Genomic DNA, 25,971 nt, shown 5'->3' with positions numbered 1-25,971 from the left:
TACTTTTGAACTACAGTAACTGTTGTTATGTGGGCAAGCAACTATATAACAGCAGACTGTTGCCTAGCACTTGAAAATTTAATGCTGAGTAAAGGAGAATAAATGCATTTAAGGGGAAGCTAGATGAACACTTGAGGGAGAAGGGAAGAGAAGGTTATGCTGATAGAGTTAGATGAAGAGGGGTGAGAGGAGCCTCGTGTGGAGCATAAGCACCGGCATAGACCAGTTGAGCTGAATGGCTTGTTTCTGTGCTGTACATTCTATGTAATTCTATATAATAGGGCTGCAGAACAGAACCAATTCAATAGTAAAGATGTCTAATGACTTCCATTGTTTATTTAAACATAAGAACATATAAGGTTGACATAAAGTTTTCCTTTGGGATTTAAATTTATTAGATGTAGCATAAAACATATTTGATTTAATTATTGCTGAAGCAAAAAGCCTTCCTAATGATGATGAGCGGTAATGATTGGGAGCATAACTACATGAAAAATAATAAGGGCTTTGATTTGATATGAAATTTTGAATAACGGAATCAGATTTATTCAAGTTACACAACTGTGTCTGTAAGTGATATTTTATTGTTCACTTGCCTTTACTTTTAAAATAAAAAAAGCAGATAGGAATGTCCTGAGATTGTCAAATTATCTTAAATGTTTACAACAATCTAAGTACTGTTGAGATTAGGCTTAAAGATACATTTCTTCAGCTCCACTCTTTTTCAGTTCCTGAACTCAGCCTATTCAGCAATATTTATTTTACATCTGTTGATTGATTTGAGTATTAAAATGTACCTGTTATTAAACCATTGAGAATATTACAATTTCTCAAAATGGGCAGCACAAAGTGCATTAGCACACAATGAACAAGAACTAATGATATTTTGGAAATAAGAAGGAAAGGAAGAAATCTGTCTGTCGTTCCTTGCTTGCCATTTCCTCTTCCTGGATCTGATTCTAGACAAGATAATATTATACGTATACCTGACTACCATTGATTTCAGCAACAGTTTCGAGGGAAGGGATAGCAGTATCGGTAATGGAGTATCCTATTTTATACCCAGCAACAGTAGAAAGTAATCCATCGTCAAATATATTGTAAACTAAGTCCAATGCAGACCTTCAATTTCTCTGACAATTTACCTCAACGCTGACATCTGAAGAGCAGCTAACGGCAGTAGTGTGGGTTTTTTTTCATTTTTCACAACACTTACAGTTTCTCAATTAATGGCAATTTTTGTGCCAAAATCTTAGGGTAATTTAATTACTGTGGATTCATATCCAATGTGATTATGCTGAAACTGCGAGGACTAATTTAATTTAAAATCCTTAATAGCCATTATAGAGAGGGAGAGAGAAGACCTTCATCCATCTGGTTGGACTGGATTTAAAATCCCAGAGGTGAACAGTATTCTAATCCACTGCACTACCTAATCATCATATACACATCATAGTTTGCACAGACCACTTATACACATAAACACAATCAGCAGCCTAAGTCCAATTCCTCCATAGACATTCTGTGTGATGGAAGTTGTCAGGGGAAATGCTGATGGGTTCAGTTAAGGTTGTGCTCTAATTTCATTTCCCTAACACATAATAAAGAAAACCCAGTTATTTGCATCTATTTTTGAGTGAAGTACCAAAGCCAGATAGCACTAATGCTTCTTGATGTGAAGCTGACTGATTATCGGACAGAAGTCTTTTCATCTGGGAATTTGCAGAGATTAGTTACAAATCCAATACTTCAACATAGTCCCAAAAATAAGGTACTTATTTTCTAAACAGTGTAAGAATCACATCACAAAAATGTCTTTTAAAAACTCCACCGAATTCAATGTTATATTATTGTGCTTCATATTGTGTGATACATTCACTGTTACTTATTTGCTGTCTGCCAAACCCTGATATATAGTAACATAGTAATGTTTCAGGCAGGGCAAGACCATTGATCTATCTAGCCAACCCTTCCAAGGCTCCCATTAGTTTCCTTACCATAACTAATATCCCAATATTCACCATCCCAACAGGAATTAATTTTTAAAACCTGCCATGGTTTTCTGTTTAACCACTTACACTGTTCTATCACCTCCTTACTAAAAAGTGTTGCATAAATCTCCTATTTTCTTTTTATACCTTTAACTTTAAACCCACCCCCTAGCCCTTGAATCTTGTAGCCAACAGAATAACTTTCTAATTTCTCCATACCTATGAAATTCTTAAATACCTCTATCAAATTCCCCTCTTCTCCCATACCTCATAACTTAGCTCTCTAAGTTCAAGAATAGCCCTCTTTATGGCTTTGGTACTTCGCTCAAAAACTCTGGCCGAGAAATTGGATAACTTTCAGTGATAAAAACAGTCACAACATAATGAGTTAATGATTCCATCACTCCACTGTCCTCAGACACCACCTCCCGAATGTCACTTGTAAATGGTTCAATGTCCCTCTGTATCCTTCTCTTGATCCTGATATATTTAAAGAATGCTGTGTTATTGTCCTTTATATTTTCTCCTATATTCCTTGCATGTTTATTGCATTTCTTATCAAATTCTTAGTATTCCTCCAATATATTTTATAGTTCTTGTTACCCTGTTCTTTCCTATATTCTTGCCCTGTACCTTTCATAATTTTAATACATCCTTTCTTTCTTCCTAATACCTTCCATCATTTCCCTGTTCACCATGTCAGTTTGACTCTCCAATTTTGCCCTTGAGCTGTTTCTGGTATAAAATGCCCCTGCAATGTAAAAAATATCCTCTTAAAGTACTCCACATTCATCTTTTTAAATAGTTCCTTCCATTTCATTCCTTTCTTATACACTCCTACCACTAACATTTTTTTCCTTTATCCCCCTTTATATTTTTCAAAGAAACTCTGGACCAATTTCTAATCCCTTCCTCTCAACAAAATATAAACCTTCCCCGATAAGCAGTGCCACCCCGTCCCCTTTCTTTCCTTCTCTATTCTTCCAGAGAATACATAGCCTTGTAGATTTGTTCCCAATTAAATTTTTTGCCTTAAGTCATGTTTTAGAAACTCTTGTGACACCTATTTAACCCCTATCTACTATCATTTTTAATTCATCAATGTTATATCTTATATTCCATGTAAATACATTTTAGATCATGCCTGGTCCTCCTTAATGTATTCACTGGACTCTTTCCTATTACTTTGTCTGCATTATTATTTGCCCACCCCCTTTTAATTTCCCTAGTTTATAACCTTCCCAATTTTGTTATTTATTCTATCAGTCAAGATAAATATGCCTCCTCGATCCTTTATAGACAAACTCCGGAGCTCACATTTTTAACTCCCTCAGTTCTAATTCCCTTAAATAAGAAAAGAAGTATTCACTCTGCCACAATCTCATTCCACTATAAGTTTTGCTTAGCCCATCTGATATATTCAGTTTTGTCATTGTTATTATGTCCTGTGGTATATTTGTGATTACATAATTGTCGTTATATCCTGTGATATCTTCACTATAAGATGATTGTCATCATGTCCTGTGATATATTCACCATTACACAACTATGCATCAAATCCTGCGATATATTCACTATTACATGATTGTCATCAAATCCTGTGATATATTCACTATTACATGATTGTCATCATGTCCTGTGATATATTCACCATTACACAACTGTGCATCAAATCCTGCGATATATTCACTATTACATGATTGTCATCAAATCCTGTGATATATTCACTATTACATGATTGTCATCATGTCCTGTGATATATTCACCATTACATGATAGTGCATCATGTTCTGTGATATATTCATTATTACATGATTATCATCATGTCCAGTGATTTATTCAATATTACACGATTGTCATCATGCCTTGTGATATATTCACTATTACATTATTGTCATCATATCTTATGATATATTCACTATTACATGATTCTCATCATGTCCTGTACACTGTTCCCTCTAAGCTGCACGTGTGCACGGCCGCGCAGCAGTCTGTTGTGGGTTGCGCATTTAAACATTCCGTCCGCGCACCAAACCAGTGCTCTCGGCCACTCTCTCACACTGACCAGTGCCCGGACCCCAGGCCCTTCTCCAGCTCTGCCTCCCCGGTCACCAGTGCTCCAGCCCAGGTGGGCTGCTCTGCCTCTGGTGCTGGGGAGTGCCCAGAGGTCCAAGTGTCTGATCCCTTGGCTACGGCCCCAGCCGCTGCATTGTTTACCACGTTGCAGCTGATTGGCTGCACGGAAATGAGACCAGGAAGTAAAATCGAAACCAATGCATTTGTCAGTGGCCAATCACAGACCAGGCATCTCCACCCAATCAGAGACCAGGCATCTCTACCCAATCAGAGACCAGGCAACTCCACCCAATCAGAAACCAGGCATCTACACCCAATCAGAGACCAAGCATCTCCACCCAATCACAGACTAGGCACCTCCACCCAATCACAGATGAGGGGCCCATACGTGGAGGCAGCCAAAACTAATGAGAACTGCAAGATATACAATTGGAATGCAATAATTTGTTAAAACCTGCTGAGGATTCAATGGAGGGTGGAAGGGGAGAGCTTTAATTAAACTGTTCCCTATCCCCAAAATCACACTGACTGACTTGACAGCTGTTTTGTATTTCTCACTCAATTTAAAAATTCTGATTGCACACAATTGATTTCTGTTTGAATCAGTCATTAAGCTGATTCAACAAAAAGCTGATTGGAATCGTTCCCATCAGATAAGTTTTAATAAAATATAATGAGGCTGGTCTGCTCAATCCTAGAGCAACTTTTTTTTTATTCGTACATGGGATGTGGGCGTCGCTGGCAAGGCCGGCATTTATTGCCCATCCCTAATTGCCCTTGAGAAGGTGGTGGTGAGCCGCCTTCTTGAACTGCTGCAGTCTGTGTGGTGAAGGTTCTCCCACAGTGCTGTTAGGAAGGGAGTTCCAGGATTTTGACCCAGCGACGATGAAGGAACGGCGATACATTTCCAAGTCGGGATGGTGTGTGACTTGGAGGGGAACGTGCAGGTGGTGTTGTTCCCATGTGCCTGCTGCCCTTGTCCTTCTAGGTGGTAGAGGTCACGGGTTTGGGAGGTGCTGTCGAAGAAGCCTTGGCGAGTTGCTGCAGTGCATCCTGTGGATGGTACACACTGCAGCCATGGTGCACCGGTGATGAAGTGAGTGAATGTTTAGGGTGGTGGATGGGGTGCCAATCATGCGGGCTGCTTTGTCCTGGGTGGTGTCGAGCTTCTTGAGTGTTGTTGGAGCTGCACTCATTCAGGGAAGTGGAGAGTATTCCATCACACTCCTGACTTGTGCCTTGTAGATGGTGGAAAGGCTTTGGGGAGTCAGGAGGTGAGTCACTCGCTGCAGAAAACCCAGCCTCTGACCTGCTCTTGTAGCCAAAGTATTTATTTCATAAATTATATTAATTTATCAGCCAATATAAAATTAAATTGTTACAATTATCCATTATTTTGTACATTTGTTCTGTTTGTTATTTACTCTGAATAATATTTTCTAAAAAGATGTTCTATTTAAAGTTGTGATTTTTTTTTTTACAGTCGCGCACACAGCCTTTGTATCGGTGCACAAACCCAAATTCATTCTGGACATCGCCGAAAAAGATTGGAGGGAACCTTGGTCCTGTGATATATTCACAATTATGTGATTGTCATCATGTCCTGTGATACATTCACTATTACATGATCATGTGTCATGTCCTGTGATATTTTCACAATTACATGATTACGTGAGAAGGAGGGTCTGTGAACATCCCCATCCTCAATGATGGCAGAGTCCAGCACGTGAGTGCAAAAGACAAGGCTGAAGCGTTTGCAACCATTTTCAGCCAGAAGTGCCGAGTGGATGATCCATCTTGGCCTCCTCCTGATATCTCCACCATCACAGAAGCCAGTCTTCAGCCAATTCGATTCACTCCACATGATATCAAGAAACGGCTGACTGCACTGGATACAACAAACGCTATGTGTCCCGACAACATCCCGGCTCTAGTGCTGAAGGCTTGTGCTCCAGAACTAGCCGCACCTCTAGCCAAACTGTTCCATTCAGAACTCCTCAGATAATGAAGCAGTCCGTACATGCATGCATGCATGCAGCAAGACCTGAACAACATCCAGGCTTGGGCTGATAAGTGACAAAGTAACATTCGCGCCAGACAAATGCCAGGCAATGACCATATCCAACAACAGACAGTCTAACCACCTCCCCGTAACATTCAACGTGATGTGGAGATGCCGGTGATGCACTGGGGTTGACAAATGTAAAGAATCTTACAACACCAGGTCATAGTCCAACAATTTTATTTGAAAATCACAAGCTTTCGGAGATTATCTCCTTCATCAGGTGAGTGTGGGATTCCTTGAACGTTTCGCATTTATAGTCAGAGAACAATACCTGGTGATTACAGATAATCTTTCCAACTGCCCGTTGTGAAGGCGATCAAAGTGTTCAGACAGAGTGATGTTACCTACAGGACCACCGAATATACAAAGGGCCAGAACAAAAGACAGAGAGAGAGAGGGAGAAACATCCGAAAGGAAGAGAAAGACAGAGAATGACCCGTTGTATTAAAAACAGATAACTTTTTTTTGCTGGTGGGGTTACGTGTAGTGTGACATGAACCCAAGATCCCGGTTGAGGCCATCCTCATGGGTGCGGAACTTGGCTATCAATTTCTGCTCGACGATTTTGCGTTGTCGTGTGTCTCGAAGGCCTCAAAATTGTCGAGCAGAAATTGGAAAGATTATCTGTAATCACCAGGTATTGTTCTCTGACTATAAATGTGAAACGTTCAAGGACTCCCACTCACACCTGACGAAGGAGATAATCTCCGAAAGCTTGTGATTTTCAAATAAAATTGTTGGACTATAACCTGGTGTTGTAAGATTCTTTACATTTAACATTCAACAGCATTACCCTCGCTGAATCCGCCATCATCAACATCCTGGGGGTCACCATTGAACAGAAACTTAACTGGACCAGCCATATAAATACTGTGGCATTTAGAGTAGATCAGAGGCTGGGTATTCTGCAGTGAGAGACTCACCTCCTGACTCCCCAAGGCCTTTCCATCATCTACAAGGCACAAGTCAGGAGTGTGATGGAATACTCTCCACTTGCCTGGATGAGTGCAGCTCCAACAACACTCAAGAAGCTTGACACCATCCAGGACAAAGCAGCCCGCTTGATTGGCACCCCATCCACCACCCTAAACATTCACTCCCTTCATCACCGGCGCACCGTGGCTGCAGTGTGTACCATCCACAGGATGCACTGCAGCAACTTGCCAAGGCTTCTTCGACAGCACCTCCCAAACCCGTGACCTCTAACATCTAGAAGCACAAGGGCAGCAGGTACATGGGAACAACACCACCTGCACGTTCCTCTCTAAGTCACACACTATCCTTACTTGGAAATATATCGCCGTTTCTTCATCATCGCTGGGTCAAAATCCTGGAACTCCCTACCTAACAGCACTGTGGGAGAACCTTCACCACAAGGACTGCAGTGGTTCAAGAAGGCGGCTCACCACCACCTTCTCAAGGGCAATTAGGGATGGGCAATAAATGCCGGCCTTGCCAGCGACGCCCACATCCCATGAACGAATAAAATAAAAATCATCATGTCCAGTGATATAATCACTATTACATGATTTTACTGACTTTTCTTCTGATTTGTCACAATAAACATTCCTTGTATAATTATTCTGGCACAGACTCGATGGGCCGATTGGCCGCCTCCTGTGCCGTAAATTTTCTATGTTTCTACGTTTCTATGTAAATAGTGGCACAATTGATGGCACCCAGGTAATCTAAGTGAAAACATTATTTCATAACTAGGATGACAGCACAATTGAGTGGCTGACGCTCTATTTTTTACATCGCGCTTGTGATGAATACTCTCCTGTCAGCCACTCAGTTATAGAGTGTTCCACCAAAGAAGTGGAACAATTGCACCTCCTGTCAGTCAATCGGGAACAGTGTTGATGCGAGCAGTAGAGAAGTCTGCACCCTGTGTTGTGTGACTCTCCCAGCTAAAGGAAACTGTTTTCACCAGAAGACCCGAGTGGAGGAAAATGTATTTACGAAATTTCACTATGTTATTCCCCTTCTATCTAGGCTATTTATTTTTCAACTTCCTTCCTTTAGGTTTGAGATCAGATTACTGTCCCCATAATGATGTCTCCATGATTTTAAAACTCTTGCAACATGGTGGGGCCTATTTTCGTCTCTTATCACCGTTTACACCTGTAAATGGGGAAGTAGTGAGATAAAAATCCGGAAAGAAAAAACCCTCACTGGCGGTCCGCACGTTCCGATTTTCAAGCAGACCTCGATTTAGGTGGCCAACGCTCCCGCCGGAAACAGGCAGGGGCCTGATTAAAATATACAAAATAGGAGTCAACTGACATTGTCAGTACCCCCAATGCTATTTTTGTGTCAATCAGCACTGCAACTGCTACTTCCTCAACCTGGCCCCATGGGCAGTAAAGTTGGGAGCCAGCCATGAAAGGGATCCTCAGCTGCAATCAGGGAAAGGCTGGAAGCAGGCCTGGCATGCATTTTTCTTCAGTCTCATGAGAATTTTGAATGTTAAAGACTTCCATAAGTTCATCTCTTTGCTGCTGTGCGTGTTCATAACATTTCCCTGCCATTGAAGTCTGCCGTTTTGTTTAATCCCTGATGCTTTCAGCCCTCTATTTTAATATGCAGCTGCAGGCCCATGATAAGCATCTGTCCCACTGAATTTGCTGCCCTGCCAAATGGCAAGCTGCCTATGAGCAGCGCGATTAAAGAAAGAAAACTAGCACCTTTCATGAACTCAGGGTGCCCCAAAGCACTTTACAGCCAATGAAGTATTTTTGAAATGTAGTCACTGATTAGCGTTGGCAGCTCACTTGCTCTATTTAAATGAGGCTCGGCCACCAAAATCGATTGGACCTCTCGTCGATGGAGTGGAGGCCTGCCACCCGCCTGCCCGATCCATGTTAAAATCAACTTCCATTTTTTACATCTAACTGAGGCAAGCGGTCAAGTCACCTTTAAATCCTCCACAGAATGAGAGAAGAAATAGCATATAATAATCAGCTGAGACCCAAGAAATGCCATTGGATATAGAGGTAGAAGATTGGGGTACAATTACCACTTTGATTCAAGATTACAACCGTACTGTGTTAGAGACTCTATGTATGACCAAATGGGGAAAAATACTTTCCACTCCAACCAACTTTTTTACATCGTCTAGTCGACTGTCATTTAATCAACGTGCACTCATAATAACCCTGAAAGTGTAAAAGTTAAACTTTGAAATCAGCATTACAAGTTGCTGAGAGAATGCATTTTAGTTTTGTATCTGTGCAGATTCCAAACCGAGTTGGCAGAGATTGGTGAGTTTACAAATTTCTGCTGTCAAGTTGACATTAAAGTGTCACTTGTTATACAGGAAGGTATGAAGGAATGTCTGCGAGCAGAGAGCAAGCCGACATGGTCTATTCAGGGCAGGTGTTGACTGTTTGGCTCACTCCATACTGATGAAAAAATTGTCAGGAGTCCAGGAAAGTGCACCTGGGATTAATACACAATATAAGGTAATAAATTCTGACTGTTATTGCTTTTAATGTCTTCCAACTTGGACTGGTTGGGTATAATTTCATCAGCACAGATTTCAAAAAGCCAGATCAATGAGACGTAATCAGTTTGGTCAAAAGTTCCATTTGAATAAAGAAATAGAATTAAGTAATTAATAAGAACACAGATTAATTCTTGACCTTAGAGTCAATGTCATTTTAAAGGTAGTCATACAAATTTATTAGTTCATTCAGCCATTTCTTTCATAATAACTGTTACTTTTTGCCTACATGTCTCTTACTGAGTTGAAAAATGGAACTTCATGCTATGCAGAAGCATAATAAATCCTGTGACTAAAACTTTAAATGTTAATATAGAATTTCCAAAGAATGTTTGGTTGAGTGGCTTAATGTACAATGTGGGGAAACATGTGTGTGTGTGTGTGTGTGTGTGCGTGCGTGCACACCTTTATGTGTGTGTGGAGTGAAAACTGAAGGGTATTTGTTATGCTCAGCACTGTCACGTTGGATGGCTGTTTAAATAACATTAGACTAAGCAGGAGACTGACTTTTGACAGAGAAAAGTTATCTACATTAACAATTTAAATGTGAGGTTGAATTTTTTAAATATAGATGATATTGTACTGGGATCTGGAGCGTACAAAATAATAAACAGCTCTCACACTGATTAAGTGCAGAGACTGTATAACAGTCTGAATTTCTGAATGAAAATATTATATCCTCCCCCCAAACTTGTCGTTGGAGATTGAACATTTTATTATTGGGAAACTGAATTCCTCACTTACGTTAGATAAAAATTGACGGTCTTTTTGGAACAGAATGACTTCCTCCCCTTCCATTCTTTGGGAAAAGCCGAAGCAACAATAATTTATCTAATACCTTACAGGCATTAGCGTAGACAAGAAGATGTCTGGTCTTTCTTCTTGCTGCGCACCTGGAACGGATGATCCAGTTTGCTGATTTGCATTCGAAGCACAGGCCAAGTCTATTGAAAAGGAACATAGGAACAGGAGTAGGCCATTCAGCCCCTCGTGCCTGCTCCGCCATTTGATAAGATCGTGGCTGATCTGTGATCTAACTCCATATACCTGCCTTTGGCCCATATCCCTTAATACCTTTGGTTGACAAAAAGCTATCTATCTCAGATTTAAATTTAGCAATTGAGCTAGTATCAATTGCTGTTTGCAGAAGAGAGTTCCAAACTTCTACCACCCTTTGTGTGTAGAAATGTTTTCTAATCTCACTCCCGAAACTGTGCCCCCCTACTCCTAGAATCCCCAACCAGCGGAAATAGTTTCTCTCCATCCAGCCTATCTGTTCCCCTTAATATCTTATAAACTTTGATCAGATCACCCCTTAACCTTCTAAACTCCAGAGAATACAACCCCAACTTCTGTAATCTCTCCTCGTAACTTAACCCTTGAAGTCTGGGTATCATTCTAGTAAACCTACGCTGCACTCCCTCCAAAGCCAATATGTCGTTCTGAAGGTGCAGTGCCCAGAACTGCTCACAGTACTCCAGGTGCGGTCTAACCAGGGTTTTGTATAGCTGCAGCATAACTTCTGCCCGCTTGTACTCTGGTCCTCCAGATATAAAGGCCAGCATTCCATTAGCCTTATTGATTATTTTCTGCACTTGTTCATGGCACTTCAATGATCTATATATCTGAACCCCTAAGTCCCTTTGGACATCCACTGTTTTTAACATTTTACCATTTAGAAAGTATCCTGTTCTATCCTTTTTTGATCCAAAGTGGATGATCTCACATTTGTCTACATTGAATTCCATTTGCCACAGTTTTGCCCATTCACCTAATCTATCAATATCGCTTTGTAATTTTATGTTTTCATCTACACTGCTTACAATGCCACCAATCTTTGTGTCATCGGCAAACTTAGATATGAGACTTTCTATGCCTTCATCCAAGTCGTTAATAAATATTGTGAATAATTGAGGCCCCAAGACAGATCCCTATGGGACTCCACTAGTCACATCCTGCCAATGTGAGTACCTACCCATTATCCCTACTCTCTGTTGCCTTTCGCTCAGCCAACTTCCTAACCAAGTCCGTACTTTTCCCTCGATTCCATGGGCTTCTATCTTAGCTAACAGTCTCTTATGTGGGACCTTATTAAATGCCTTCTGGAAGTCCATATAAATAACATCCATTGACATTCCCCTGTTCACTACTTTAGTCACCTCTTCAAAAAATTCAATCAGGTTTGTCAGGCACGACCTACCTTTCACAAATCCATGTTGGCTCTCTCTGATTAACTGAAAATTCTCGAGGTGTTCAGTCACCCTATCCTTAATTATAGACTCTAGCATTTTCCCCACAACAGATGTTAGGCTAACTGGTCTATAATTCCCTGGTTTCCCTCTCTCTCCTTTCTTAAAAAGTGGAGTGACAAAGTGGAGAAGGCCAACCCCGGACATGTCTTTAGGACTCTTCCTCTATGAGTGATCCCTGACAATCTCGTCTGGATCTTTTGGAATTCTTATCAGAACCATACCAGTCTGAATTCACATCTACCCATTTAAACATCGCAATCTATCTGCCACTCCCCCATGTTGGAGGAGGCACACAGTTAGTTCCTGGGCTCTTCCACCTCCTTGGAGCATACTCTAGCAACAATAAAAATCCGCTGTCTGGTAAGATGCTTGGCCTCGTGCCTATCCCATTCATAAAGCACTTGCACCCAAGCTTGCACTAGTCTTGTCAGATCTCAGTACTTTACATAGTAGAACCATACTGAATACTTGGAAGGCAAAAATCATCTTGTACATTTTACAAAAAAAAATGTAAGAATGCTATGTAATGTGTTCTTACAAATTTATTCCACTCCTGAATTGTGACTTGAATGTTTTAGTCAAAATTTGTAAATTCTCCTTAATGATGCGTAGTTATATGTTCTTGTGTTTGCTCATTTTAGCATAAAAATTCCACACAAATATAAACATAATATTATACCCTATGTCCTTATCATAGTTCACAGAGACCTGACTTGGCTCATTGTTAATAATATGCAGAATCTTTTGAATATTATCCGTGGCTCCAATACATTAGCTGGTTCCTTCATGGAAGGGGAATATCTACAGTGAGGTACAGGAACAATGAGATTTTGTGTAGAATTCCATGGATCATTCCATTGATCTCCATCCTGCATGCATACTGGAATCTTTGATTCCAGTTTTGATTTCCATTGATTTCCATAAGAGTACAAAATCAAGGAAGTTATGCTAAACTTTTATAAATCACTGGTTTGGCCTCGGTTGTCCAATTCTAGACACCACACTTTAGGAAGGGTGTCAAGGCCTTGAACAGGGTGCAGAGGAGATTTACCAGAATGATACCAGGGATGCGGAACTTCAGTTAAGTGATGAATCTAGAGACGCTGTGACTGTTGTCCTTGGAGAAGAGAAGATTAAGGGGAGATTTAATAGAAATGTTCAAAATCATAAGGGGTTTTGATAGAGTAAATAAGAAGAAACTGTTTCCATTGGCAGGAGGATCGGTAAGCAGAGGACACAGATTTAATCTAATTTGCAAAAGAATCAGAGGGGCGATGAGATGATTTTTTTTTATGCAGCGAGTTGTTATGATCTGGAATGAATTGCCTGAAATGGTAGTGGAAGCAGATTCAATTGTAACTTTCAAAAGGGAATTGGGTATATATTTGAAAAGGAACAATTTGCAGGGCTGTGGGGAAAGAGGAGGGGATTGGGACTAATTGGATAGCTCTTTCAAAGAGCCGGTACAGGCATGAGAGGCCGAGTGGCCTCCTTCTGTGCTGTATGATTCTATGAGTTATTTTGCAGTACTCCTCATCTATTATTTTCCATGATCGGTAAATCTCTATTGTAAGCGTCAGAGCTAAATTGGGAGATCAGCATCCTGGAAACAAGAGAAAGAGATTTAGTTTAAACAGAGAATAAAGAGAACAAATTAAAATAGGAAGCCAAGTAGTATAGTTATATAAAAAGAAAAAGGGTGGCTAAGGCAAACGTAGGTCCCTTAGAGGATGAGACCGGGAAATTAATGGTGGGAAACATGGAGATGGCAAAAATGCTGAACAAATATTTTGTTTCAGTCTTTACAGTAGAGGACACTAAGAATATCCCAACACTGGACAAACAGGGGACTCTCGGGGGGGAGGAGCTAAATACGATTAAAATCACTCAGGAGATGGTACTCAGTAAAATAATGGGACTCAAGGCGGATAAATCCCCTGGACCTGATGGCTTCCATCCTAGGGTCTTGAGGGAAGTGGCAGTAGGGATTGTGGATGCTTTGGTGATAGTTTTCCAAAATTCCCTGGACTCAGGAGAGGTCCCGGCAGATTGGAAAACTGCTAATGTAACACCGTTATTTAAAAAGGGTAGTAGGCAGAAGGCTGGAAATTATAGGCCAGTTAGCTTAACATCTGTGGTGGGTAAAATTTTGGAGTCTATTATTAAGGAGACAGTAACGGAACATTTAGATAAGCATAATTTAATAGGACAAAGTCAGCATGGCTTTATGAAGGGGAAGTCATGTCTGACAAATTTGCTTGAGTTCTTTGAGGATATAACGTATAGGGTGGATAAAGGGGAACCAGTGGACATAGTGTATTTAGACTTCCAGAAGGCATTCGACAAGGTGCCACATAAAAGATTATTACTTAAGATAAAAAATCACGGGATTGGGGGTAATATTCTGGCATGGGTGGAGGATTGGTTATCGAACAGGAAGCAGAGAGTTGGGATAAATGGTTCATTTTCGGACTGGCAACCAGTAACCAGTGGTGTTCCACAGGGGTCGGTGCTGGGTCCCCAACTCTTTACAATCTATATTAACGATTTGGAGGAGGGGACCGAGTGCAACATATCAAAATTTGCAGATGATACAAAGATGGGAGGGAAAGTAGAGAGTGAGGAGGACATAAAAAACCTGCAAGGGGATATAGACAGGCTGGGTGAGTGGGCGGAGATTTGGCAGATGCAATATAATATTGGAAAATGTGAGGTTATGCACTTTGGCAGGAAAAATCAGAGAGCAAGTTATTTTCTTAATGGCGAGAGACTGGAAAGTACTGCAGTACAAAGGGATCTGGGGGTCCTCGTGCAAGAAAATCAAAAAGTTGGTATGCAGGTGCAGCAGGTGATCAAGAAAGCCAACGGAATGTTGGCTTTTATTGCTAGGGGGATAGAATATAAAAACAGGGAGGTATTGCTGCAGTTATAGAAGGTATTGGTGAGACGGCACCTGGAATACTGCATACAGTTTTGGTCTCCATACTTAAGAAAAGACATACTTGCTCTCGAGGCAGTACAAAGAAGGTTCACTCAGTTAATCCCGGGGATGAGGGGGCGGACATATGAGGAGAGGTTGAGTAGATTGGGACTCTACTCATTGGAGTTCAGAAGAATGAGAGGCGATCTTATTGAAACATATAAGATTGTGAAGGGTCTTGATCGGGTGGATGCGGTAAGGATGTTCCCAAAGATGGGTGAAACTAGAACTAGGGGGCATAATCTTAGAATAAGGGGCTGCTCTTTCAAAACTGAGATGAGGAGAAACTTCTTCACTCAGAGGGTGGTAGGTCTGTGGAATTTGCTGCCCCAGGAAGCTGTGGAAGCTACATCATTAAATAAATTTAAAACAGAAATAGACAGTTTCCTAGAAGTAAAGGGAATTAGGGGTTATGGGGAGCGGGCAGGAAATTGGACATGAAGCTGAGTTCGGATCGGTCAATGCCCTGTGGGTGGCGGAGAGGGCCCAGGGGCTGTGTGGCCGGGTCCTGCTCCGACTTCTTGTGTTCTTTAGATTTGTGGTTGGGATCAGATCAGCCATGATCTTATTGAATGGCGGAGCAGGCTCGAGGGGCCGATTGGCCTACTCCTGCTCCAATTTCTTATGTTCTTATGTTCTTAAGTGAGACCCACAGGAGAGATTGTAAAAAAACTGTTTTTGAGATTTGAGTAGAAATTTCAGTTTTACTTTCTCAAAAATTTAACTTGTAATTTTCAAGTCCATAGCAGTTCATATTGTAAAGAAAGAAAATATTTGCATTTACGTAACACCTTAAAACATCCTCGTGATGTCTCAAAGCTCTAAGCGATGGGTTACTTTCGAGATGCAGGAACTGCTCTTAGGTAGGCAAATGCAAACAACATCAAAGGCTTTATATAAACTTTCATTTATATGGCGCCTTTAATGTAGTAAAAGGACCCAAGGCACTTCACAGAAGCGCTATCAGACAAAATTTGACACAATGCAGCAGCTAATTTGCACACAGCAAGGTCCTAGAAGCAGCAAGTGAATGAATAACCAGATAATCTGTTTTGGTGGCATTGGTTAAAAGAGTCGCAACACCCAACTCTTCTTCAAAAAGCAGCACAGGGTTTTCTACTACCACCTAACCAGGCAGATGGGGCCTTAGTTTAACATCTCATCTGAAAGATGGCACCTCTAACAATGCAATACTCAGTACTCCACTGAAGTGCCATTCTAACTTATACGTTTAAGTCTGTATTGAGGCTTGAACCCACCGGGGGTTAAATTCGATAACCCCAGGAACTGAGAGTGGGCATCGCAGTCCGCAATTAACCCACATCTGGTGGTTCTGTCGCAGGCTGCACAAAATATTCATGTTGCCCAGTTACTCACCTGATGAAGGCCTTGACATGACGATTCCACCTCATTCACACTTCTCACCAGCAGCGGGAGCCCAAATCTCCGGTGAGTTGCTTGCATCTCTTAAAGGCAGACTGCACCTCTTAAAGGTAGCCTGTACCTCTTATTGGAAAAATGCATGGACTCTGAATGGAGATCAGACATCGCACACGAAAAACATAGATGCAGGTCCCTATGTTTACAAATTGATGAGTTATGTTAAAATATTGAATAAAGGTTCCGCACTACTAAGTCCCACATCCTCCAATCTGCAAGCCAGACCTCACTAACCTGCCGATTTGAGTCTGTACCAGGCCTGCGAGAGTGCATGCACCAAGGTTCTCTGCTGATGCACTAGAGGCCTTGGTGCAAGAGGTGGACAGAAGGAGGGGCAGCATCATGCAAATGGAGAGAGAGTACACTGTAACATTAGTCATGTACTGTATTTTGCCGCATTGCATTTCCAGAGTGCTCTGAGTGTCAGTTTAATGTTCAGATGTTTGCTGCTTACGACTGAAGTGAGATTCTAAACACACATGAACAGCCAAGCCAATTTAAACAGCATAGTTTTTCCAACCAAGCAAAAGATGTTGCTGATTTTTCAGTGTAGATTTCATCCTGATTTAAATTATATTACAAACTTCATTCACTAGTTTTATTTCAGAGATGGTTACTCCTAGCCTGAATTATTTCATAGAAGCAACAAGTGCAAATTCGACTTTCAGAGAATCCAAATGATTTGCAAGTGGAATTCTACAAAATGGCTGATCCTATGCTTTCTCTAGTCTGCTTTTACTTTCAGCGAGCAAGCCTTCCTCCCTGTATGATCCTTTAACTAAGAGATGAAAAAATATGCCTAAGACACAGAGCATACAAACTATTGCTGTAATAGTTTTGGACTTGTACACATGATATATATCAACTGCAGAAAACTGTCATTAGGAAACGAAATGAGGCATGAACTTATCCAGCTTCTGCAACCCCTATAAGATGTCATAGATAAGATATAACAGTTCAGCCTGGTTAAAGACACAATTATACATAGCCACATTCATAGCTTGTTATAGCTCTCAGGCTTCACTGTGGTGTGGCAATAGTTTAGCAGAAATCTCATTAATCAATAGCAATGTTTATTTCTGTTGTTGTTAAAAGGATGAATCTGTCTGCACTATTTCTCCTGTAATGCTTTAGTCACATGATGTAGTTGCTATGGTCGAATGGAATGATTTTCAATCTGGAGTATATTGACCAGTGAGAACATTTATGCATAGATATTAATTATGTGACACTGTCACTGTGCAGTTGTCACAATTATAGTAGACGATATCAATCTTTAGTGGCATAATTTTATTAACAAAATATAACTTCATAAAAATCCAAACACACTTTGTTTTTTTTAAAGAAAATCGAGACCTAAAATGGTTTGAATATTTATATAATTCTCACACATGAGAAGAGACATATATTCATAGGAACATAGGAACAGGACTAGGCCATTCAGCCCCTCAAGCATGTCCTGCCATTCAATGAGATCATTTTTTTTTATTCGTTTCTGGGATGTGGGCGTCGCTGGTGAGGCCAGCATTTATTGCCCATCCCTAATTGCCCTTGAGAAGGTGGTGGTGAGCCGCCTTCTTGAACCGTTGCAGTCCATGTGGTGAAGGTTCTCCCACAATGCTGTTAGGAAGGGAGTTCCAGGATTTTGACCCAGCGACAATGAAGGAATGGCGATATATTTCCAAGTCGGGATGGTGTGTAACTTGGAGGGGAATGTGCAGGTGGTGTTGTTCCCATGTGCCTGCTGTCCTTATCCTTCCAGGTGGTAGAGGTCGCGGGTTTGGGAGGTGCTGTCGAAGAAGCCTTGGCGAGTTGCTGCAGTGCATCCTGTAGATGGTACACACTGCAGCCACTGCACGCCAGTGGTGAAGGGAGTGAATGTTTAGGGTGATGGATGGGGTGCCAATCAAGCGGGCTGCTTTATCTTGGATGGTGTCGAGCTTCTTGAGTGTTGTTGGAGCTGCACTCATCCAGGCAAGTGGAGAGTATTCCATCACATTCCTGACTTGTGCCTTGTAGATGGTGGAAAGGCTTTGGGGAGTCAGGAGGTGAGTCACTCACCACAGAATACCCAGCCTCTGACCTTTTCTTGTAGCCAAAGTATTTATATGGCTGGTCCAGTTAAGCTTCTGGTCAATGGTGACCCCCAGGATGTTAATGGTGGAGGATTCGGCAATGGCAATGCCGTTGAATGTCAAGGGGACGTGGTTAGACTCTCTCTTGTTGGAGATGGTCATTGCCTGGCACTTGTCTGGCGCGAATGTTACTTGCCACTTATGAGCCCAAGCCTGGATGTTGTCCAGGTCTTGCTGCATGCGGGCACGGACTGCTTCATTTTTTGAGGCGTTGCGAATGGAACTGAACACTGAGCAATCATCAGCGAACATCCCCATTTCTGACCTTATGATGGAGGGAAGGTCATTGATGAAGCAGATGAAGATGGTTGGGCCTAGGACACTGCTCTGAGGAACTCCTGCAGCAATGTCCTGGAGCAGAGATGATTGGCCTCCAACAACCACTACCATCTTCCTTTGTGCTAGGTATGACTCTACTGTATGACTCTACTGGAGAGTTTTCCCCCTGATTCCCATTGACTTCAATTTTACTCGGGCTTCTTGGTGCCACACTCGGTCAAATGCTGCCTTGATGTCAAGGGCAGTCACTCTCACCTCACCTCTGGAATTCAGCTCTTTTCTCCATGTTTGGACCAAGGCTGTAATGAGGTCTGGAGCCGAGTGGTCCTGGCGGAACCCAAACTGAGTATCGGTGAGCAGGTTATTGGTGAGTAAGTGCCGCTTGATAGCACTGTCAACGACACCTTCCATCATTTTGCTGATGATCGACAGTAGACTGATGGGGCGGTAATTGGCCGGATTGGATTTGTCCTGCTTTTTGTGGACAGGACATACCTGGGCAAATTTCCACATTGTCGGGTAGATGCCAGTATTGTAGCTGTACTGGAACAGCTTGGCTAGAGGTGCAGCTAGTTCTGGAGCACAAGTCTTCAGCACTATTGCCGGGATGTTGTCGGGGTCCATAGCCTTTGCTGTATCCAGTGCACTCAGCCGTTTCTTGATATCATGTGGAGTGAATCAAATTGGCTGAAGACTGGCTTCTGTGATGGTGGGGATATCGGGAGGAGGCCGAGATGGATCATCCACTCAGCACTTCTGGCTGAAGATGGTTGTAAACGTTTTGGCCTTGTCTTTTGCACTCACATGCTGGACTCCGCCATCATTGAGGATGGGGATCTTTACAGAGGCTCCTCCTCCCGTTAGTTGTTTAATTGTCCACCACCATTCACGACTGGATGTGGCAGGACTGCAGAGCTTTGATCTGATCCGTTGGTTGTGGAATCGCTTAGCTCTGTCTATAGCATGTTGCTTCCGCTGTTTAGCATGCATGTAGTCCTGAGTTGTAGCTTCACCAGGTTGGCACCTCATTTTTAGGTACGCCTGGTGCTGCTCCTGGCATGCTCTTCTATACTCCTCATTGAACCAGGGTTGATCTTCTGGTTTGTTGGTAATGGTAGAGTGAGGAATATGCCGGGCCATGAGGTTACAGATTGTACTGCAATCAAATTCTGCTGTTGCTGGCCCACAGCGCCTCATGGATGCCCAGTTTTGAGCTGCTAGATCTGTTCTGAATCTATCCCATTTAGCACGGTGGTAGTGCCACACAACACGATGGATGGTGTCCTCAGTGCGAAGACGGGACTTCGTCTCCACAAGGCCTGTACGGTGGTCACTCCTACCAATACTGTCATGGAAAGATGCATTTGCGACAGGTAGATTGGTGAGGACGAGGTCAAGTAAGTTTTTCCCTCGTGTTGGTTCGCTCACCACCTGCCGCAGGCCCAGTCTGGCAGCTGTGTCCGTCAGGACTCGGCCAGCTCGGTCACTAATGGTGCTACCGAGCCACTCTTGGTGACGGACATTGAAGTCCCCCACCCAGAGTACATTCTGTGCCCTTGCTACCCTCAGTGCTTCCTTCAAGTGGTGTTCAACATGGAGGAGGACTGATTCATCAGCTGAGGGAGGGCGGTAAGTGGTAATCAGCAGGAGGTTTCCTTGCCCATGTTTGACCTGATGCCATGAGATTTCATGGGGTCCAGAGTCAATGTTGAGGACTCCCAGGGCCACTCCCTCCTGACTGTATATCACTGTAGCGCCACCTCTGGTCGGTCTGTCCTGCCGGTGGGACAGGACATACCCATGTCATGGTAACAGTTACAAGTGAGCTGTGGTTGCCTCACAAGAAACGATTTTACAATATTACATTGCCGAGACTGGTTATCCCAAACTGAAACACTTGTAGTACGAGAAAACAGAGTTTAAGTAAATATTTTAGTCTTTGTAGCTCAAGAAAATTAGTTGCTTTATGTCGTCACTTTTTCTCTCTATTACGTTGGATGAAATTTTTTTTTCCCCCGCTGAAAGCTAACACCACGGCCCCAATTTTGGAGTCTCTACCATCCCATTTTTCAGTGGGAACAGGATTATAGCAATACTAAAGTTAAAAAAGAACACTTACCGCCAACGTCCACTCGAGGCCCACCCGTTACTATTTTCCATCGGGCCTCAATTTAGGCAGCCAGCACTCTTGCCAGAAACAGGAGGGAGCCTTATTGGAGCATGCAACCGGGGACCCATGATGTTTTTAGGACCCTGATGTCATTTTGGCATGGCACCTGCTGAGTGCTGGACCCACCCACTGCACAGAGCGTGAAATGACCAGAATCAGTGTCCCCTAATGGGATAAAAGCAAAATAAAAGCTGGAAATCTGAAATAAAAACAGAAAATGCTGGACACACTCCACAGGTCAGGCAGCATCTGTGGAGAGAGATACAAAGTTAACATTTCAGGTGGATGACCTTTCATTAGAACTGAAAGATGTTAGAGATGAACAGCTTTTAAGCAAATACAGACCCAGGGGAAAGGGGGCAGGTGCAGGGAAAGAACAAAAAAGAGAAAGGTCTGTGATAGGGTGGAAGGCAGGAGTGATTAAATGGCAAAAGGGATGAAGCTGCAAGGCAAAAGGGGGTGATGACGGGACAAGTAAAGAAACAAGAGATGGAAAAGATGGGTCCAAAGGAGATGTAAATAGTTACAGCAGAATGGCAGAGGGAGAGGGAAGCATGGAAAATGTTGCAAAGCAGAGAGGGTTGCCATAACCCAGGAATATGGCAGAAGAAAGGCAGGTACACCCCAGGGGTGCAGACCACCCAGCTAGCCATGTACCAATGGAGGATCCTCACCTCAAGCACCAGCCCACAGCTCCTTCACTCCCAGTGGCTCTGGTGCAGCCATCCTCCATTACCAGCACCTACAATACCGTGTGAATGCAAGATTGGCTTTCCCAACATTATTTCATACCTGCCCTATTTATATCAGTAGAGATTGATTGTCTCTGTTTTACAGAGAGGTAGTATTTTCATCCTGCAGCTTGACACTGTGATGGGCCCACATATGTTTTCTATCTCTCATTTTTCACTCTCATTTTTTTCCTATGCTTTTATTTTGTCTTACTATTTGCTAAGTTGGAATTCTGTTACACCCCAACTTGCTGGTCAGTATTTATTCCAGTTTAGTTCTAATCCTTCTCCCTTCCACCTAAAAATCAACTTTCAGTGCATGCTTTTACAACTCAGCATCTCAGCATAACACCGCAGCAATGGTGGATGTCATGTGACTGTTCTCTACAGGATATTGACACCAGAATTTATTCAAACAAAAAGGAATAAATCTATACTGTACTTTTAAGCTATGCCAGTTTGAAAAGAACTTTCGGCAAAGAAGTATTTCTAGAAGTGTGCACAACCCAAACCCCATTTTGTGTGACCTATGACCATTATAATATGAGTTGTCATTTATCCCAGCATTCTCTTGTGTTTTAGCACCTGTTCATAGCCTGGGTTTCTGCCAAACAATATGGACTAACAGGGTAACTTGATGGTTTCAGCACATCCACAATTGCACACATTTGATACTTTGCAGTTTTAAGGGTTAACATCAATCTTTGTGATCTTTTTAAAAGAGTTTTACTGTTGTAATCCTGTCAACTTTAGCTCACAAATAACCTTTACACCAGCCAAAAGCAAAGGTGAGGATCACACTGTGTGTTCAATGAGGGAGGGAGAGTTTGTAAGCACTAAAAGCTAGTTTTAAGTTGTTGTTATGCTGAGTTTACTGGCAAGCCAGGACCATTAAAAAATGAATGCACCAAATTTACTTTGGTCAGGAACTGGCGGCTCTAGCATGCCACTAAACCCAATATATAGGTGTCAGCCGTGGCTTCGTGATAGCACTCTCGCCTCTGAGTCAGAAGGTTGTGGGTTCAAGTTCCACTCCAGAGACTTAAGCACAAAATCTAGGCTGACACACCAATGCAGTACTGAGGGAGTGCTACACTGTCAGACTTTCAGATGAGATGTTAAACTGAGGCTCTGTCAACTCTCTCAGGTGGATGTAAAAGATCCCATGGCACTATTTCGAAGAAGAACAGGAAGTTCTCCCTGGTGTCTTGGCCAATATTTATCCCTCAACCAACACCTAAGAACAGATTAACTGGTCATTGTCACAGTGTTGTTTGTGGGACCTTGTTGTGAACAAATTGGGTGCTATGTTTCCTACATTACAACAGTGACTACACTTCAAAAGTACTTAATTTGCTGTAAAGTGCTTTGGGACATCCTGAGATCATGAAAGGCACTATATATTTCTTTTCTTTCTTAAGAAAGCAGCTAAAATCTGAATCCCAACTGGTTGCAAAGTTGCATACAAAGTTTTGCCTATATTGTTCAGATGCTAACTAATCCTCTTAGAATCACAGAATGGTTACAGCACAGAAGGAGGCCATTCAGCCCATCGAGCCTATGCCAGCTCTCTGCAAGAGCAATCCAGCTAGTCCCACTCCCCCACCCTTTCCCCATAGCCCTGCAAAATTTTCCCTTCATATCCAATTTCCTTTTGAAAGCCACGATTGAATCTGCCTCCACCACCCTTTCAGATTCTGTGCAGTTTCTGTTTTTATTTCTGATTTCTTGCACAGTTTTTGAATTACCTCTAGTCTTACATAAACTACCAATTCATCTCACAAATTGAATTGATGGACCAAAACTAATCAATTTGGTACAAGATGGAAAAATAAAGGCCACCAATTGTCTACAAAAAGATATCTAAATGCAGAGGTTTGACATGTTTGAATAAGAAACCAGGGGAGTAATTTTTGTCCCTGTTGCTTGGGCAGTAACCTTGAGGGATTGATTGTCTGCCCATTGTAGAACCCACCTGATTTTCATTTCCGTCGATTTTAATATATTTCTATAACAGGCGGCCAATCCGCAACTCCCAGTTTACGCTCAGGCCGCATGTTGGAAATCAGTTACATTAAAAAAACAAAATCCATCATGGAGTCATAATAAACAAAACTAAGTAACTTGAGTATGTTATTAGGTTCAAGATGTATTGGCAGTTACACAATTTACTTCAGTAAGAAATATAGTAAGTAAAAATAGTTTCAATACATGAGAGAATTTCAAAATATGTCAGCAACATTCTTGGCACTTTCACTTTAAAGATAAGTGGATGTTTGGTACGTTTTTCCTAAATTCATACATTTCTGGAGCCTAACCATGAAATGTACCCCACTATTTAGACAATGGAAAAGTAATAGACTTGGCTTCACCTATACTGTACAGCTTTATTTTGCTAACCCAAAAACACCTCCTGGCAAAGATGAAGTTACAAATCAGACCCAAACTAGTACTTTACCAGATGAAGATCAAAGAATTCCACAGATTTTCAGTGGTGGACTGATCAAACACTCTATAGAACAGCTCACAAGCTGAATTAGTGCTACTTAACAATTAGGAGTAGGAAACAGTAGGAAACAGCCTCAGGTTGGTGGCACGGTTCCATATGACATATGTCCACGATCAACTGGAATGAACTGACAACCATTTCGAGGAGGGAATTTGCACAAAAAAAATTATTATTATTTTTGTTATCTGACATCATCATAAGTGAGATGTTCGTATGCTAAATGGTTAGAAATCATTGTTCTATGATTGTTCAATGTGTTCAAATCAAATTCCTCTCTCCACTACTTTAATGGAGGTGTTAAAGTAAATTGATAACCCCTCCCCATTAAAATTGGGCCCAAAAGCATTAAACATTTATACATTAAGAATGATGATAGTAATTTCTATCCAGTAATATTTTACAATTTGAATAACATATTCTCAACTGAACGATGTAACGCCATTGAATATTAATAACCAGAGGAAACGTTTTTCCAACATCTTAACAGGGGCGACAATGTTCTATCAAAAGGGACGGCAAGAGAGGAGATAGTCCACAACAATGGCTTAAAATGCCAAGACAATGGATCGATTGTCATCTTCGGCGCACACCAGGCAGGTGGTGGGCGGAGTGAATGCAATGCTTACCCGATGTACGCCAGCGAGAGGCCCAAACCATTTTGGTGGTCAGGCCTCATTTGCTTTCATTGGCGAACTGCCACCATGTTCTGAGTGCTGATAGGCAACTTGTCGTTTTGGGGTGCTAGAAATCCAGCGGGCTATCACAAAGCACGGGCCTGCAGCAAGGGATTAAAGGAGAGGGCAGATCTGTTCAGTGAGTATTGATTTAGTGTCAATCACAAGCTGTTAATGTTCATTAGGTGATATTAATACACATTGCATTTTATGAGATGGGCTTAAATCAGTTTGAAAACTAAAAATACCAATTAGTAGGGTGTAGATTGAATCAACTTAAGTAATGCTGCATTTTCCAAGGTTACTTAGCCCTGAATTTCCTCGGTGATCGGGGGGGCGGGGCTATTACCAGGACGGACAGGGGCTAACAACAGTGGAAATTGCTCAGGACTGCTGGTGCTGGGTTGCTGCCCTATTTGATTTGTGCTGGGGGTTTCTTCAGGGGGAATGGCTGGCCTCTTTTCGAGATGATATCAAAAGAAGGCAGGATTGGCAGGCGAACATCACCCACCAGTAATAGGTCCACCCGAAGCAGTGCCTGCAAATGGAGGAGTGACATTATAATGACATCATTCCCACATCTGTAACCTTAGCAACTCTAGTCACAAGGATGCATGTGATCGAGCGAAGTAGGGAAAATAAACAGCAATTTTTTCTTCCAGCTTCTTTAGGCTGGTACCTTTACTCTACAGCCAGGTCTGGTCGCAAGTTTCCATCTGCAGTCCCCTATAAGTTGCACACCTCCCTCCCAATTCATGCAAATTCCCCTGACTGTGGAAAGTGGGACGAGATCAGGGGTGCTGCTGGTGGGCAGGTGGAAGTTCTGCCTCATCCAAGATCCTCCCCCAAAAGGCCTCTCAACTACATTTACCCTCTATATCTCTATGTTGCCCATGTAATGCTCAGCTACTATTGCCCTATTGTCAATGGTCTCTTCCTTTTCTGCATTCTGTCATTTCTCCCTGTTCATTTCTCAGCCTCCCCAACCTCTTTGTGTCTCAGCATGTTCTTTTCCTGCTGTGACTGAGTGCTCCCTGGGAATAATTCAATCCAATCCAATTGACATCTCGTGTTCCTGACACTGCCCAGGTTTGAATCCCCCGTATACTGTTAGCAATTTTAAAAATTCTTTGAAGGAAACTTTTTTTGAAGACAATTAGAAAA

Source organism: Heptranchias perlo, chromosome 3 (assembly GCF_035084215.1).
Source record: "Heptranchias perlo isolate sHepPer1 chromosome 3, sHepPer1.hap1, whole genome shotgun sequence".
Lineage (NCBI taxonomy): Eukaryota > Metazoa > Chordata > Chondrichthyes > Hexanchiformes > Hexanchidae > Heptranchias > Heptranchias perlo.
Note: the sequence above shows the minus strand (reverse complement) of the source record.